Consider the following 17,234-nt stretch of genomic DNA (forward strand, 5'->3'; position numbering starts at 1 on the left):
TCGTCATGCAGTACGTTACATCGCTAGTACTTATGTGTCTTATAACTAGAATTCTGTACCTATTAACCACCTTCCTCTGATTCCCCCTCCCCTCATCTCTGATAACCACAAGTCTGATCTGCTTTTCTACAAGTTTGGATTATTTTTTTTAGATTCCACATAGAAGTGAGATCATACAGTTTTTGTCTTTCTCTGTCTGACTTATTTCTCTAGCCTAATGCCCTCAAGGCCCATCCATGTTGTCACAAATGGAAGAATTTCCTTCTTTTTTAGGGCTGAATAATATTCCATTGTGTGTGTGTGTGCATATAGATAGGCAACCAACAGAAGTGTGTATATATATATGCCACATTTTTTTTATCCATTCACCTGTTGGTGGACACTTAGTTTGTTTCCAAGTCTGGGCTGTTGTAAATATGCTGCAATGAACATGAGGGAAAGATATCTTTTTAAGATAGTGATTTCACTTTCTTTGGATAAATACCCAGAATTGCTGCGTCATATGGTAGTTCTATTTTTAATTTTTTGAGGAAGCTCCATACTGTTTTCCACAGTGGCTGCACCAATTTGCATTCCCATCTCCATCATGTGCTCTTCTCCACATCTTCCCCAGCATTTTTTGTCTTCTTTTTTTTTGATAAAAGCCATTCTAATAGGTATGGAGTGATATCTCATTGTGGTTTTGTCAAATCAATTCTTCAGTTGCCTATCAATGAGCCAGTGATAGAATACATCTAAGATTTTCAATAAAGAAATAGAAAACTCATAATAACAAGGGGGGCTGTCCCGGTGGTGCAGTGGTTAAGTTCACACATTCTGCTTCGGCAGTGTAGGGTCCACCAGTTCGGATCCCAATGTAGACATACACACTGCTTGGCAAGCCACGCTGTGGCAGGCGTCCCACATATAAAGTAGAGGAAGATGGGCACAGATGTTAGCTCAGGGCCAGTCTTCCTCAGCAAAAAGAGGAGGATTGGTGGCAGATGTTAGCTCAGGGCTAATCTTCCTTAAAAAAAAAAAAAAGAAAGAAAAGAAAGGAAATAGAAAACTCATAATAACGAGGGAAAAAAATTTAAACAAGTCCCTTAGGGATTCAAAGCCGATTATAAGTGTGGAGATATTGGGTTGATGAATTTGAAAGGATAGCAGAATATTAATCTGAAATATACACAACCTTCATTTCAGTAAATATTACATGCTCAAGCAAAAACCTGTGAATCTCTTGTGTGATTTAAGACATCATCAACATATCAAGCATATTCTGTTAAAAAATAATATGAAGAGATCCAGCCCTGATGGCTTAGTGGCTAAAGTTCAGCATGCTCCACCTTAGTGGCCCAGGTTCAGTCCTCAGGTGTGGAACCACACCACTCATCTGTCAGTAGCCATGCTGTGACAGTGGCTCACATAGAAGAACTAGAAGGACTTTTAACTAGAATATATAACTATGTACAGGGGCTTTCAGGAGGGAAAAATAAAAGAGAGAGGAAGATTGGTAACAGATGTTAGCTCAAGGTGAATCTTTCCCAGTAAAAAATTAAAAAATAAAAATAAATTTAGAGTAATAGTAAGATGAAGAAAACATTATGCTAATGGTCTTTCTGAAATGACAGTGAAAAAACTGAAAATATGTGAACTTATTTTCTTTCTTCCATTAAAAGAAATTAAGGTGTGTTAAGCAGATTAGAAGTAAATGATTAATTTTGCAAAAAAGATTCTCATAGTATTTGCATACAATTAATAATAATGTATTACACTTCATAGCATTTGCATTAGATTTACTTATTGAATGCTTAAAAATATATACAAAAGGAGTACCCTTCTTAGCAACACTGATTTTGCAAACAACTGGTATCATGTCTGTTGGGTCCTCCAGGATGCAGATACTGACATGGAGTTAGAAGAGCCAGCAGTTTACTGGGGAGTAATACCAGTGAAAAAGAAAAAGGAGGAGGATGCAGAATTGGGCATGGGAAGCCTTCAGAACATGATGCTGATCTGACACCTGTAAAAGGAAAGAGGGAAAGGAAAGAAAATTTGGCAGGGAGAACCTCAAACCAGGAAGCAGATCTGACAAAGTCTTGGCCAGCTGAATGGAGAGCTTGGAGAAAATATTGCCTTGTTAAAGGAGCCCCATGTTGGGCAGAAATGGCAAGGCCTTAGCACCCCCTTAGCGCTCAGCTGCTAGCTGGAGGCTCCCCAGGAAGAACGTGGCCTCAGCCCAACCACAGAGGGGTATCCTGAAGGCACTGTACCTGGAGGCTGATAGTTAACAGCACTCCTTTTATCTGAATTGCCTTTTTTCTCAAAGGCATGTATGAGCAGAGCCTGGCTGTCACGCCTACCAAACTCACAGCTCTCCTGCCCGCAGTGCTGGAGTCTTATTCCCACACTTCTTTTTCTGCATCTCCTTTCGAGACCTTCCTCAACATTCTCAGTCCTCTTGGCCCTCTGCAAATGTTGCCATCAATACTGTCGGCTCGAGAGAGCCCAGCCCCAGACTCTCTGAGCCTCTCCCAACCCCTCTCTCATTCATATATGTTGAGAAGGATTGATGCTCAGATGGGCTTCAAGAATCAGAAGCATTACCACAGTCAACTGCTTATGGGTTCAAAAGGCTTTCTCCAGATAGGCTGACGTTGCTCCTTAGGTAAAGACGTGGTCCAAGCTCATAACAAATGACAATTTTATACCCAGTATGTGAAGTAGGGAGAAAAAGCACTTTCTATTTCCTACATTGTTTCATTTCTTCGTTTTCACATATATTTATTTGCGTCATCACCAAAATAGCTCTACATTTCCAAATAAATTGAATTAGCTTTCTAGTTTTTAAAGAAGCGCTTCTGACTTTGAACTGAGGACTATCGCGTTTTACTTCTTGGGCAAGTGTGTCAGTCCTCCTCTGCTGTCTTTGTTCCTCAAACCACATCAGGGAAGAAATCCTCACTTCAGCATTTATACAGCAGAAAATTGGTGGCAGGGTAAATTATCTCATGATGCCTGAATCATAGTTTCCAGATCCTACTGCTGCAAAAGCAAGTTGTGTTTTTTCAAATCCTCTATAGATTTACCCACCCTCTCCTAGCTTTTAAAACTACAGCTAGGGAAGGGGTCAAACACCTTTTATTTTTTTTTTTGGTTATTCCGAAAATAACCATTTATTTAGAACTCAGTGCTTCCCAGCTATGTGCTAAGGCAGGGGTTGCAAACTCAGAGGTCATGGAGCCTGGGTAGACATTTCAAAGAAGCAGGCAGTGGGGACATGGGACGATGGTGAACTGGACCACACAGGACCAGTCTAAAGGCGGCGGCTCTTGCTCAAATGCACATCATTATTATCTGGTAGGAATGTAGCCCAGAGTGGCCAAACTTCCAATTTTCCAAGAGAAAACAGAAATACAGATTTTTTATATGGCAATTGAGAAGCAATTTGACCCTTAAAGAGGGTTAAAGAGAAAGCTACAAGCCCCAAATGGCATCACTCATGCTAAAGCCCATGATACCAAACTTTGATTTAATATCTAACCTAATAAGGTAGTCTGTCATGTGGGCCCTCTCCATCCCCCGGGGAAGAAGAGGCAATCTGTGTGATGAAACCCTCCTGGTTCCTTCTCCCCAAAAGAAAATTTCCTGGCCTAAAAATAATCCTGTCTTGTCTTTTGCTAATAGTTCCCCTGCCCCACTCTTCTTCCTATAAAAACCTTCCTTTTCCCACAACTCCTTGGAGTATCTCTCTGCCTGACGGAAGAGATGCTGCCTGATTTATGAATCACCTAATAAAACCCATCAGATCTTCACATTTACTCAGTAGAATTTTGTTTTTTAACAGCACCCTATCAAATTATAAAATCTTCATACTCTTAATGTATCCTATAGAAAAACCCCATCAAGTACACACAGATGGATATAGCATTGCAGTTTTCTGTAGTAGTGAAGAGTGAAGGAAGGGGTGGGGGTGGGGGAGTAAAGGGCCATCAATAAAGGATTGAGTGAACACATTGCGTACATCCTCAAAATGGGAAAAAATACGTAAACATGCCTGGTCAAGCATTTTTAATAGTCTTCCCATTTTCCTTTTCTTTCTTCCTTTCTTCTTTTCTTCTTTTCTCCGTTCTCTCAATCCCTCCCTTTCCTGGAGTAGAAGAAGCAGCTAAGTTCCACTCATTAAAGTAAAGTGATATGGACCAAAAAGAAAGTCCTCTGAAGTCCTTTGAGTGGCACCATTTAGTTATACAAATACAAGACAGGAAGCCCCCTGCCCTGGAGAAAGTATAACAGCATCTTTTGTTGGATTTGGCGGGGCTGCCCCCCTTCTGGGTACATAAAAAACCAATTTGCATTAAACACCTCCAAGAAGGAATGACCTGTACCCCAGCTTCTACTGTCTGAGGTTCAAAGTCTGCAAGGGCTGTGAAAACAATAGATGGGTTCTTCCCAAGGCCCAGCGGGTAGAGCAGGATGGTAAATTCCTTGAAATGAAGTTCCCCGAGGGAACAGAGAAATAGCATAGATAGACCAGCTCCAGTAGAGTCTGAGTCTTTGAGAGAAAGAGAGCTGCAGTTCCTGAATTGTTACTGCAGCCACCCTGAGGCTGACTTCATCCCTGGGGGAAGTGACTTTGTGTGGAAACTCAGTGAGTCACTGAGAGCCAGGCTTGTGATCCCATGCAAGCTTTTCCTTCCCTGAGGAATCACTTTCCCTCCCAGGGCCATCTCAGATGCCCCACTGAGATGGTGGCCAAAGCTGAGGCTGAGTTCTCCACACTGTGGACCAGACCCTCGAATATAGCTGCTCCTTCAAAGACAAAAATCCTATAGTGTGGCCAGAACATTTGAAGATATCTTGAAGATGCCTTTGGGCATTTGAGCTGAGCCCAACATTAGTCATTCTGAGAAAATATTTTAGCTTTATGTCTTTCATAAAGCTTGACTGAAATAAGGGGAAACCACCATGATAAATTTAAATCCATAAATATTTGTTGAGACACTTATTGAGTCTGCTAAGTGTAAAGCAGTATACTAGAAATAGTGGGATATGATTGGGTAAAAAAGATGACCAAAAATTGGTCCCTGGCCTCAGGGAGCTTACTTACTGTCTGGAACTGGACTGTCTAATATGTAGCCACTAGTCACATGTAGCTATTTAAATTTAAATTAGTGAAAACTAAATGAAATCTAAGATTCAGTTGCTCAGTCACGGCAACCACATTTTGAGCGCTCAGTAGCCACGTTTCCATCATCGCAGACAGTTCTGTTGCACCACACTGGCCCAGTGGGGGTTGGCAGTGCTTTTTAGCTTTGCGACTCATTTGTTCTCTGCTGCAACTACTCAGATCTGCAGTTGTAGCACAAAAGCAGCCATAGACAATAAGTAAACAAATGCACATGGCTGTGTTCCAACAAAACTTTATTTACAAAAATAGGCAGCAGAACAGATTTGTGCCGTGGACTGCAGTTTGCTGAGTTTTAGTCTAGAGAAAGAAACAACTAGCTATAGTGTAAGGCTCTCCTATGGAATAGAGAATAAAGTAATTACCTTGCTGTGGAAATTCAGGCAGTTATTATTATAGGTAATGTGTACCTATATAGGTATACATTATACAATGTGTACCTATACCTATATAGATATACCTTATGAACCTGATGCATGCAATGTTATAATGTATATAGTGTTATATCTATATGTATGTAATTATGTATATAATAGGTGTACCTACATAGGTTAATGTATTACATTACCTGTAATAATAAATGATTCTTGTTTTAAGTCCCTGACTTTTGGGGGATTATTATTATACAGCAACAGAAAATGGATGCACTTCATCATGTGCATCTCTAGTACCTTATGTAATGAACTTCCTGAAAACCAATATGTAGTGTATTTACAATATTTTTATATCTTCCAGTGCTCAAAATCCACACGTGCTCTGGAGCCTTTACCAACTTCTCCATGCAGATCTGTCGGACTTTCCTCTAACGGCCGTAAACATTTTAATATCTCTGTCGCTGCACATTGAATTCTAAGTATTTGTACATACTTCCCTCTCTAAGTAGATAAGTAAGCTCCTCAGCAACAGAGTGTATAACTTTTTCATCTTTGAATCCCCAGCATCTAACACAATCCAGGACCTAGTAAGTGTCTAACAAATTTTTGTTAAATCAGTGTGGCCGTGATTGATATTATTGACAACATCTACATAGTTGACATTTTTATAGAAGTTTTGTGTTACAGGTATTTTATAATGTTTATTTAGCCATTGCAATAGCTCAATGTTGTGTCTGTCCAAATATTCACCAAAGCTATGAGTTTCTATGCATAGTGTTTGATTCATCTAAGTTTTCAATCCATGCACTTCTTGTTCACAAATGTCACAATCTCAAGACAGATCAGAGTTACTCTTTCATGCATATATGTTTTTCTAAAAAATTATGGAGTGGCACTTATTTTACGGAGTGGCATGATTTATATTTTGGCATTAGCTGAAAGGCAGTTGTGTTTTCACCTAAAGGTACTGTGAATATATCTTTAAGTCAATATAATTTGCATATTAAATTTGCATTTTTATGACCAGAAGTTGGAATCAAAAACAAGGGAATTGGAAACATAGAAAAATGAAAGATTACTTCTTCTTTAATAATCCATTTATATCTAGTTAGAAGTCTTTTTAACAAAGTAGAAATAATCGTAATATTAGATCATAAAATATTACCAGATTAAAGTGTATTTTCATAAGAAACAGCACAAGTAAATGAATGTATTCATCTTTCACAGGGGAGAAACCCATTCTGGTGTAAGGAATTGCATTATGTTAAAAGTCTAGATAAATAGCCAGATTTTTCATTATTGGACACATACATGACTTCTGCCCTAAAACTACAATGTTTCTTAAAATTGATTATTAAAGTCCATTATCTGTTTCACATAACTTTAACTCTTTAATTACATGTTAAAAAAACAAATGAGAAAATAAATAAAAGCAAAAAATAATTTATATTGTAAGAGATACATTTTTTTACAAATATTTGGTTAAATTTCAAAATAGATCTAAAAACTGCCATTCATAATGGCCTTCCAGAGTCACACAGGAATTTCAACCAGACGACATAAAAGTGCACTAGATTGTGTTTATTTTTTATATATTAAATCCTTTTATTATTAATTTGTATCAAATGTTATTTACTCTAAAAACTTTCAAATTTATGAACCTATAACATCAGAGAATAAAACAGTCAAGAAGTAAAAATTTAAGTATCCAATCATCTAAAGGTACTATACATTTAAATGTTTTGTATAATATATAAATTGTTTTTTTTTCATTAATCTGTGGCTCCTATTATAGCATCTGCTACACATATGTCTTTTCCTGGGGTAAATCGATACCACTGGCACATGGTATGCAGCTACTGAGGGGGTAAGTATTTCTTCCTATGCTGATAATCAAAGAACACAGTAGTTCACTTTCACCTGGCAAGACAGCAGGACATCTTTGCTGTTACTGTCTTGCTCCAGCGTGGTGATGACTCACCGGTTCTGTGTCACCATTGAGTCCACAGAGACATTGATTGTCTCATCACCCCATAGAAGTTCATGCTGGTTGCCTACATTGATGACAATATACTGATAGGACCTAGAAAGCGTGTAGTGACAATTGTGCAAGATGCCTTGATAAAATACTTGTGTGCCAAGGGGGTGGATATTAATTCCACTAAAATACAGACATCAGCCACTTCAGTAAAATTTCTAGGGATCCGGTGAAATTGAGCATGTCTATATACCCTCTCTAAAGAGAAGAAGTTCCTACATCTTTTCACTGTCTACCATAAAGAAAGAGACACAGTACTTGGTAAACATCTTTTGATTTTGGAGGCATTATATACCACATTTAGGCATACTATTCCCATCCATTTATCAGATTTACCAAAAGGCTGAATAATTTTAATGGGTCTCAGAGCACATGAAAACTTAACGAGAATGTAAGGCAAGGGTCCTTATGATCCAGAAGCTTTAATTGTACTCAAGTATCTATGACCAGTTGTGATACTTTTGTTAAACACTGGGGCAAAAAATTCTAATATTGTTTCCCAAGGTCTTAGAGCAAAGCTACATATTTTTAGCAATAACAATCCTCTTTTGAGAAATAGCTCTTGACTTGATCTGTCTCTGACAGAAAATGAAAGTCTGTCTTTGGAACATAGGTAACAACATGGACACCATTCCTATCATAAACTGGGATATATGGCTTCCTATTCATAGAGTTGGGCACACCCAGTGGCATTCCCTTATTCGAGTGGAAATGAAATACATCGTCCAGACAAAGCAGACCCTGAAAGCACAAGTAAATTGTATTAGCAACTGACTGTCCTTCCCAACTTGCCTATGTCTTTTGCTCTGCTGATCCTCCCTCAACCTCTATTTTTATCTCAGAGGAAGTTTCTTATTATTAATTGACCAGGAGGGGAAAAATTCAAGCCTTATTTATAGGTATCACTATGTGATTTCTGGCACTGGGCAGAAATTAACAGCTGAAGTTTTACAACTCCACCCAGGATTGACCCTGAAAAAGTATGGACGGGAGAGTGGGAAGACAAATCCTTTTAATGGTTTATCTTGTTCACTTGCCTTGAAGGAGAGCTAGCTTTAGGTGAGTACCTATGCTTCTCTTTTATTGAGGGATCACTATCACTCTCAGGTCTGCCCTGGAGGCGTGGGGCTTTGTCCCAGCATTGGAGGTAGTGGCCAAGCCTGGGAACTTAGTTGGAGCCTTCATGGTATGGACTAGAAGTTTAAAGGTGACATGAAATTTCTGTTCCTATGAATCTGGGCTCTGGTCTTTTTGAAACTTTAGTACTCAAGGAAGGAATGCTCCCTCTAGGTATACAAAGTGGTACTACTGAGTTGGAAGTGTGGGGGATTGGAATTGGCCACCCCAAGATACGTCTTTTTGTCATGAGGATTACTTTGGGCTGGTTACTTTTAAAAACCGCAGACATGAAAGAAACTCTGAAAAGCAGAAGTTACCCTTTGTTAAGAGACATTTACATTTGTAAAGGAAATCTCCATCTGTAAAGATGTCACCCCCTCTGTACCAGGAAGAAGGGGGGATGACCTTATCTCTGGAAACTCTTATCAATGCAGAAGGCAAGGACTGAAATCTGCATGATAACCGTACTCTTGTTTACTGTGCTTTTCTGGTAATCTCCCACAACTGAGGCCCCCCCCACCCCCAACATCCTCGTTTGTCTTTAGCTGAGGGTGGTATTTAAGGTGAGAGCTTCTGCCATGTTGGCAAGTTGGTCATTTTCCTGAGTCTCTCCCATGAATACAGGTTATAAGCTTTGTTTAATTTTTTCCTGTTATGCTGTCTCATGTGAATTTAATTCATAGCCTGGCCAGAAGGACCTACAGTGAGTAGAGGAAATGTCTTCCTCCCCTACATTTTGATGATGAGAAAGGGATAAAACTTCACTGGCTGGGCACTACTCACTTCTGGACTACTGCAGCTGAGAGATCTTGGATCACTGATATACAGCAGAATGCACAGAAGGTAGCAAAATACAACACCAACTACATAAAACTTATAATGTTTGTCATCCAATCAAAAATTTGCAGAGAAAGAATCAGAAAAATGTGATCTCTCACCAGGAGAAAAATCTATCAATAGAAACAGACCTGAAATGACAGAGAAGACAGAATCATCAGAAAAGATGTTATTTAAAAAGCTATTATAAATATATTCCACATGTCAAGAGGGTAGAGAAAAACATCACCTTAATGAGAAGGAAATTTGAAGATTAAAAAAGACTAAAATTGAAATTCTAGAGATAAAAAAATGCAATATCTGAATTGAAAAATATGCTAAGTGGGATTAACAGTAGATTAGAGACGGCATAAGGAAAGATTATTGAAATTGAAAACATAGCAATAGAAACACCCAAAATGAAACACAGAAATACAAAAGACTGGGGAAAAAAGTGAGTAGGGTGTTAACGACTTGTGAATCATTATCAAGCATCCTAACACATGTAATTGTAGTCTAAGAGGGCAGGGCAAGGTGAACAGAAAAATAATGTAAAAAATTAATGGCAGAAATTTTCCCAAACTTGATGAAAAATACAGATCTGCAGATCCAAGAAGTTTAGTGAACCCAAACAGAAAAAAAAAAAAAACATGAAGAAAACCACAGCAAGCCATCATAGTTACATTGCTGAAAGCTGGTGATAAAGAGAAAATCCTAAAAGTAGCCAGAGGGAAAAAAAGTCACACTACATAGAGACGACTAAAGATAGAAGGACAAAACTTCAGTGAGAAACCACTACACAACTACCAGAAGAGCAAAAAATTAAAACTGTAAAAAAAAACTTACCTGTTATCAATAATTGTATTGTTGCTGATGGTGTTGGTACTCTTACTTAGACACTTCTGTTGTATATTGGGGATAAAACAAATAGGCAAGTATGTGATATTCTGATTAGATCATCCTTGATGACCTTGAGAACTGAGGTTTTCAGCAGTGGGAAGGAGATATAGGTATCTCCTATACCTATATAGATACAAGAGATACAAGAGCTACAGATATAGCCCTGACTTTGAATTTAAAATATAAATATGAAGTCATGATATAATGATATATTTTATCTGAAAAAATATTCTCTACTTTGTCCACTGAAAAGTTCTAGAAGTAATGACTACCTCCGTAGAACTAAGAATCCACCAAAAGGAACCTTGACTAATTGCAAGTCTAGGGTAGAAAATGTACAAGATGAGTGCGGAACACCTGGTCATACCAAAGAGCAAAGAAACCATCGAAGATGACTAGGGTCATGTCAATAGGACTCAAGCCATTTAGGACGCTAGCTAGGTAGTCCATCAGTGAGAATAACAGCTGTGATGTCTTAAAACATAGCAAATATGATTAAAGCCAGGTGTTTGCAAAAACAAAATACCTAACTGATCATTTTTGGATGATTCTAGGAAACAAATTCATTATTTTGAAAACTGGTGAGTAAAAGGATAGAACCAAACATCTTTCTATATGAACTGTAACATTGGGTAACAAAAATAATAGACAAGCAGAATTTTCTATTTAGAGAAATATTCCAGGAAATAAATAAGGAATGCTACAATTAGAATATCAGTATTTTGCAACTCCTAATAAATTAATGGAGCTAGATATTAAGCATTAACAGCTACTAACACCACCAAAAGAGAGTGAATCATTTATTTTGTGCCTCCATAATAGAAAATAACAGTCCCTATAAGGTGTCTTGGCAAGAAAAATAAATCTACTCCAAATCTGATCAATTTTCTATTTACAAGAAGTACAAACAACCCAGTTTCTTCAGCAAATAAATTTCAAAGGGGAAAAAAATGTACTGTGGAAGAACCTATAAATTAGAAGCTAAGAAAAAAAGTACCATTTAAGAGATGGTAAGAAATTCTAATAGTAACTGTATTTGCTGCTATTAATAAAATACCGCCTTTGTTTCAGTTGTGCTGATATATTGTGGTTATATTTGAAAGAGTTCATATCCTTTAGACATAAGTACTAAGTATTTATGGTATTTGTCATTTTTACAAAATAATATGATTGAGGAGTAGCTGTGCTGTTAATGAAATCATAGTTGCCACGGGTAACGAATGTTGAAGCTGCGTGATGAGTCCATGGGGATTCATTATACTTTTTCTGTACACTTTTGTATTTGTTTTATATATTCTGCAATAAAGATTTTAAAGTAATAAATAAAGATAAAAATAGAACTCTAAGGAAAGAAAAGTCGATGCAAGACGATAGCAACCCCAAAAGAAGTTCAGCCAAGGCTCAATCCGTCACAAAAAAAGATATAGTCTGTTCAGTTACTTAATTCATTAAAAACTTTAAAGATATACCATTTTTAGGAAGAGAAATTTCAAATAGATTATGTACATAAATGTGTATTAATAGCTAATTCTTACTACTACATGAGAAAAATTTTGTCTTTATTTGTCCCTTTATTTTGACTAATTAATATATTCTCTTCCTTTTTGCCCTTGTCCATATAAAGTCAGCATCAAAGGATTTGGCTTTTCTTTTTAGAGCATTCTTGCTTACCATAGGAAGAAATTCCACTGCTACTCTTCCTATTTACAAAAAGTAAAAAAAAAGACATTATCTTTGTGCTCTGTCTGCACAGCATGGTCTTCGGAAGTTCTATTCACTGGAAATGACACATCTCCCCTGCGGAGGGGTGGGGACTCTACCATTGAAAAAGAATTTTTGCAATATATAGTTACTGTTTGAGATGAAAAGAAAAACAATATAGTGTTTATTTATACATTTCCAGTCTGGTTGAACACCTTACTTGTAATATGTTCCCATTTCCACAAAAATACCTTTACTTTTTGAGGGTAAGAGGAGGATGAAAAAGGGCAAGGAAGAAAGTGTGTGTGTCGGGGACGGGGAGTGGAAGGGTGGAACACAGAAGAAAAAAGGAATAAAAAATAAGGATAGGACAGGAGAGTAGAAGTATTTTTCTCAAGAAATTTGCACTATGCCAAAAGCGGGTCCATTTTTGTAATTAAGTTCATCTTTAATTGAAAGACTTTCTTTTTCACTTCTTTCATTCCAAAAGCAATACGTAAAACAATGCATTAACACTTATAGAAAACACTGATTCCCTCTAAGTCTCAGTCTCAAGGTAAAAAGTGTCACCAGTTTGGCATGTGACCATCCTCTCCTCTCCCCTTATATACAAAAACATTCAAAAGGTATTTGGAAGTTTTTTGTGGTTTGTTTGCTGTTCCAAATATTAGATAATACTGTAAATATTATGCCAGAACTTGCTTTATCACTTAACAATACATCGTGGGTATCTCAAGTCAATAGACAGAAATCTAAATCTCTCTTTTAATCAGCCACATACTATTCCATAGCAAAAATGTACTGCATTTAACTATTGCCCTATTGGTAGACAATGAGATTGTATCCATTTTTTTGGCTACCACAATCAATGCTACAATAAAGATTCTTTAACGTGGCCTTGAAAAGTGATGTTTGTATTTCTACAGAAAAGCAATTCAAAACTGGAGTTAGTAGGTCAAAGAGAATATTTATTTCAAATTACAATAGATGCTGCTAGATTTCTTTTCAAAATGTTTTCAATTTATACTCCCACCAACAATGTATTACAGTGCCCATTTTCCCATTTGTCTTACCAACAACGAATGCTATGACCCTGTTTAATTTTTGCCATTAAATAAGAAAGATTCTAAATTATCAAAAGAACCGTTGTTTAGAGTTTTCCGTGAATTGAATTCACAGTCTATCTGTCTAGGTCTCTGGCATCTTTAGTTGGTTTGCTCCATGAGGTCAGTGTGTAGACTGGACCTAAGCAGTGGTGTTCTTTGGACCACCTATTCTGTGGTCATAGATTGCCTACAGGAGATTGTACCATTGGAATTGTACTACTAGGAAAAAGGCACGATATACGGGTTAATATTACCACTGTCATATATGAAACATACCTTGATATTCATTGGAAACAAAATGATAAGACACAGAAAATCTCAGGGGTTGAAGGGGATATCCAATACTTAAATCTTATCTATAAAGCCCCTACCAACTTATTGTGCCAGGTCTGCTTAAATTCCTCTAACAATGGGGAATCTACAAAAGCAGACAGCCTATTCCATAATAATAAAGCTAACTTTTGTTGAACGTTTATTCTGTGCCAGACACAATGGAAAGTGCCCAGCAGGAAGCATCTCATTTAATCCTCACAAAAACCCTATGGGGGAGGCATTACTATTATACCTATTTTACAGAATAAACCAAGGCACGCAGATCACGACGCTAACAAATAGTTGTAGTTGGTTTGAAGTCAATGGGAAGCCATACTCAACCTCTGCACCCTACTGCCTCCCAGAGGCAGGTTTATAAAACTGTGAATGCCAACCCCTTTTCTTCACACAAACCTAAACATTTCTTCCTGTAGTTTTTGTTTCACTTCTTCTATTTCTACTCCTCTTATTTCCATGAATTCTCCCAAAATCTTTTATATATGAAAATGTGACAAATATTTGAAAGTAGCTATGAGGTTCTCTCTTAGTCTTTAGTTCTAGAAACCAGAGTGTGTTCAATGGAAACCTAAGAAAGATCAGCTCACAGAACTCACATGATGGCGAGTGAGAAAATGGTAGTGTCCATATCTCTTACATTTTACAGACCCCAAGTCAAGCCAACTGTGAGTCTTTATGGGAAAGAGGGCTAAAAATGTCCGGAGGAGGGAGCAATTACTCAGCATTAAAACAGAAAACGTTAATGGGAAAGATGAACGTAATACCATTATATTTTTGAAGTCACAGTCAAATTCATCAGTGAAATGCATGCTCCTAAAAAAACTCCATAGAATACCTTACGTACCTACAGATTAAGTCTTTTAGGAATACAGTGACAAATGAGAGTGTAGCACAAGAGACAAGTCTAATACAATGATAGGAATCCAAAGATAATGCAAGGTACAATAATAAAATTAGCATTCATTAAAACCACCAAAAATTTCCACATTTAACACAAGAGAGTGGATTCAATGGAAATTCAAATAGGAAACAAAATCAGATAGCACAATGGAAGTAAAATATGCCCGTGATGAATATCTGGTATGTCAATCAAAGGTTGAGAAAGGATATGCTAACCTAAGGTCATTCCCCCTCTAACCGTATTCCATTTCCTCCTAACACACCTATGATTTAGGTTGCATTTTCCATCTCTTGTATCAGAGGATTCTTTTTTCTTCCTGTTTCTCTATCTTTTGTGCTTTCAGAAAGGGGAATCAAGTTGGTTATTCTCTTGAAATCAAGGCCATATTAACATGATAGCTCTTTTATTTTGCTAAATTGTTAGCACATGTGTGAGGTCAGGAGTGCTTGGGGCTTTATTCCTGACAACTCCTCGGCTTTTTCTCGCTGGCATTTCTCAGAGCTTTCATCATCCGTTCTTTAAACTCAAGATACCAACCTGTGTATTGTTGTCTTGCACTGAAAGAATTCAGAACCCAGCACTAAACGTTCCACTCTAACAGTAAAGATAAAAGCTAGCAAAGAAGAAGGAGCTTCATTGGGTGACTATGGATTGTTTTTGTTTATTCCATTTCTTATTTGCAAGTTGTAAGCAGTTTAATATAACATATATATAAAATTTGGTTCTAAATTTTTTTAAAGTAGTGAACTGTTCAGACAAAATTGTTAAATCCATCTGAATATCTCTGTTATTGGTTTGCTTTGAACTAGATTATTAATTATTAATTGAATAAATTGAAGACAATTCAGCCAGTTACCAACACTTGGAGATTTTTTAAGATTCAGTTTTCTAAATTTAAGTGAGGTGGATGGGCTACTTAAAAATGTAGACTTTGGGAGCAGCCTGGTGGCGCAGTGGTTGAGTTTGCCCGTTCTGCTTTGGTGGCCCAGGGTTCGCCGGTTTGGATCCCAGGTGTGGACCTATGCACTGCTTAGCAAGCCATGCTGTGGTTGGCATCCCACATGTTAAGTAGAGGAGGATGGGCACAGATGTTAGCTCAGGGCGAGTCTTCCTCAGCAAAAAGAGGAGGATTGGCAGCAGATGTTAGTTCAGGGCTAATCTTCCTCAAAAGAAAGAAAGTATGTGGACTTTATTTTAATGAAAATTAATAAACATATTTTTAACGTCTGAACCACTATACTATAGATAAACATGTAACAATTATCTATTTATTTGAATTTTTGTGTAGAATATATACAGAGGATTGGCAATCTTGGGACAAACTTTTTTTTTAATTGAGGTATAATTGACATATAATAGTATATTAGTTTTAGGTGTACAACATAGTGATTTGATATATGTATGTATTGTGAAATGATCGCCACAAGAAGTTTAGTTAACATCCATCACCACACATCGTTACAAATTATTTTTCTTGTGATGAGAAATTTTAAGATCTACTCTCTTAGCAACTTTCAAATATACAATATAACATTATAAACTATCGTCACTATGCTGTACATTACATACCCAGGACGTATTTATCTTATAACTGGGAGTTTGTGCCTTTTGACGATCTTTACCCATTTAGCCAACCCTCCCACCTCTGCCTCTGGTAACCACAATCTGTTCTCTATATCTATGAGTTTGGTTTTTTTTTTTTTTTCAGATTCCATTTTTAAATGAGATCATAGAGTATTTGTCTTTCACTGTCTGACTTATTTCACTTAGCATAATGCCCTCAAGGTCCATCCATGTTGCTGCAAATGGCAGGGTCTCCTTCTTTTTTACAGCTGAATAATATTTCGTTGTATATATATATAACACATTTTCTTCTTCTTCTTTTTTTTTTTTTGAGGAAGATTAGCCCTGAGCTAACATCTGCCACCAATCCTCCTGTTTTTGCTGAGGAAGACTGGCACTGAGCTAACATCCGTGCCCATCTTCCTCTACTTTGTATGTGGGATGTCTGCCACAGCATGGCTTGGCAAGTGGTGCGGAGGTTCACACCTGGGATCTGAACTGGCAAACCCCAGTCTGCCGAATTGGGAGGTGCGAACTTACCTGCTGTGCCACCAGGTTGGTCCCCACATTTTCTTTATTTGGGATTTTTCTTGCTTCTTGAGGTAGGCCTGTATTGCTATAAATGTCCCTCTTAGTACCACATTTGCTGCATCCCATAAGTTTTGGTATGTTGTGTTTTCATTTTCATGTGTCTCCAGGTATTTTTTAATTTCCTCATTAATCCAACATAACACATTTTCTTTATCCATTCATCCACTGGTGGACACTTGGGTTGTTTTCATGTCTTCACTATTGTGAATAATGCTGCAATGAACGTGGAGGCACAGATATCTTTCTGATATAGTGATTTTGTTTCCTTCAGATGAATACCCAGAAGTGGAATTTCTGGGTCATATTTCACCTTATGTTTAATTCCCACAAATATGTGAATGTTCCAGTTTCCTTTCTGTTATTGATTTCTAACTTTATCCTGTTGTAGTCAGAGAAGATACTTTGATATCTATCTTTTAAAATGTTGTGAGACTTGATTTGTGGCCTAACATACAGTCTAGACTGTAAAATGTCCCGTGTGCGCTTGAGAAGAATGCATATGCAGTTGTTCTTGAGTAGAATGTTCCATATTTGTTTGTTAGATCCAGGGGCTTACTGTGTTTCTAAGTCCTCTATTTCCTCACCTATCTTCTGTCTAGTTGTTCTATCCATTCTTGAGAGTGGA

The sequence above is a fragment of the Equus quagga genome, chromosome 12, assembly GCF_021613505.1.
Source record: "Equus quagga isolate Etosha38 chromosome 12, UCLA_HA_Equagga_1.0, whole genome shotgun sequence".
Lineage (NCBI taxonomy): Eukaryota > Metazoa > Chordata > Mammalia > Perissodactyla > Equidae > Equus > Equus quagga.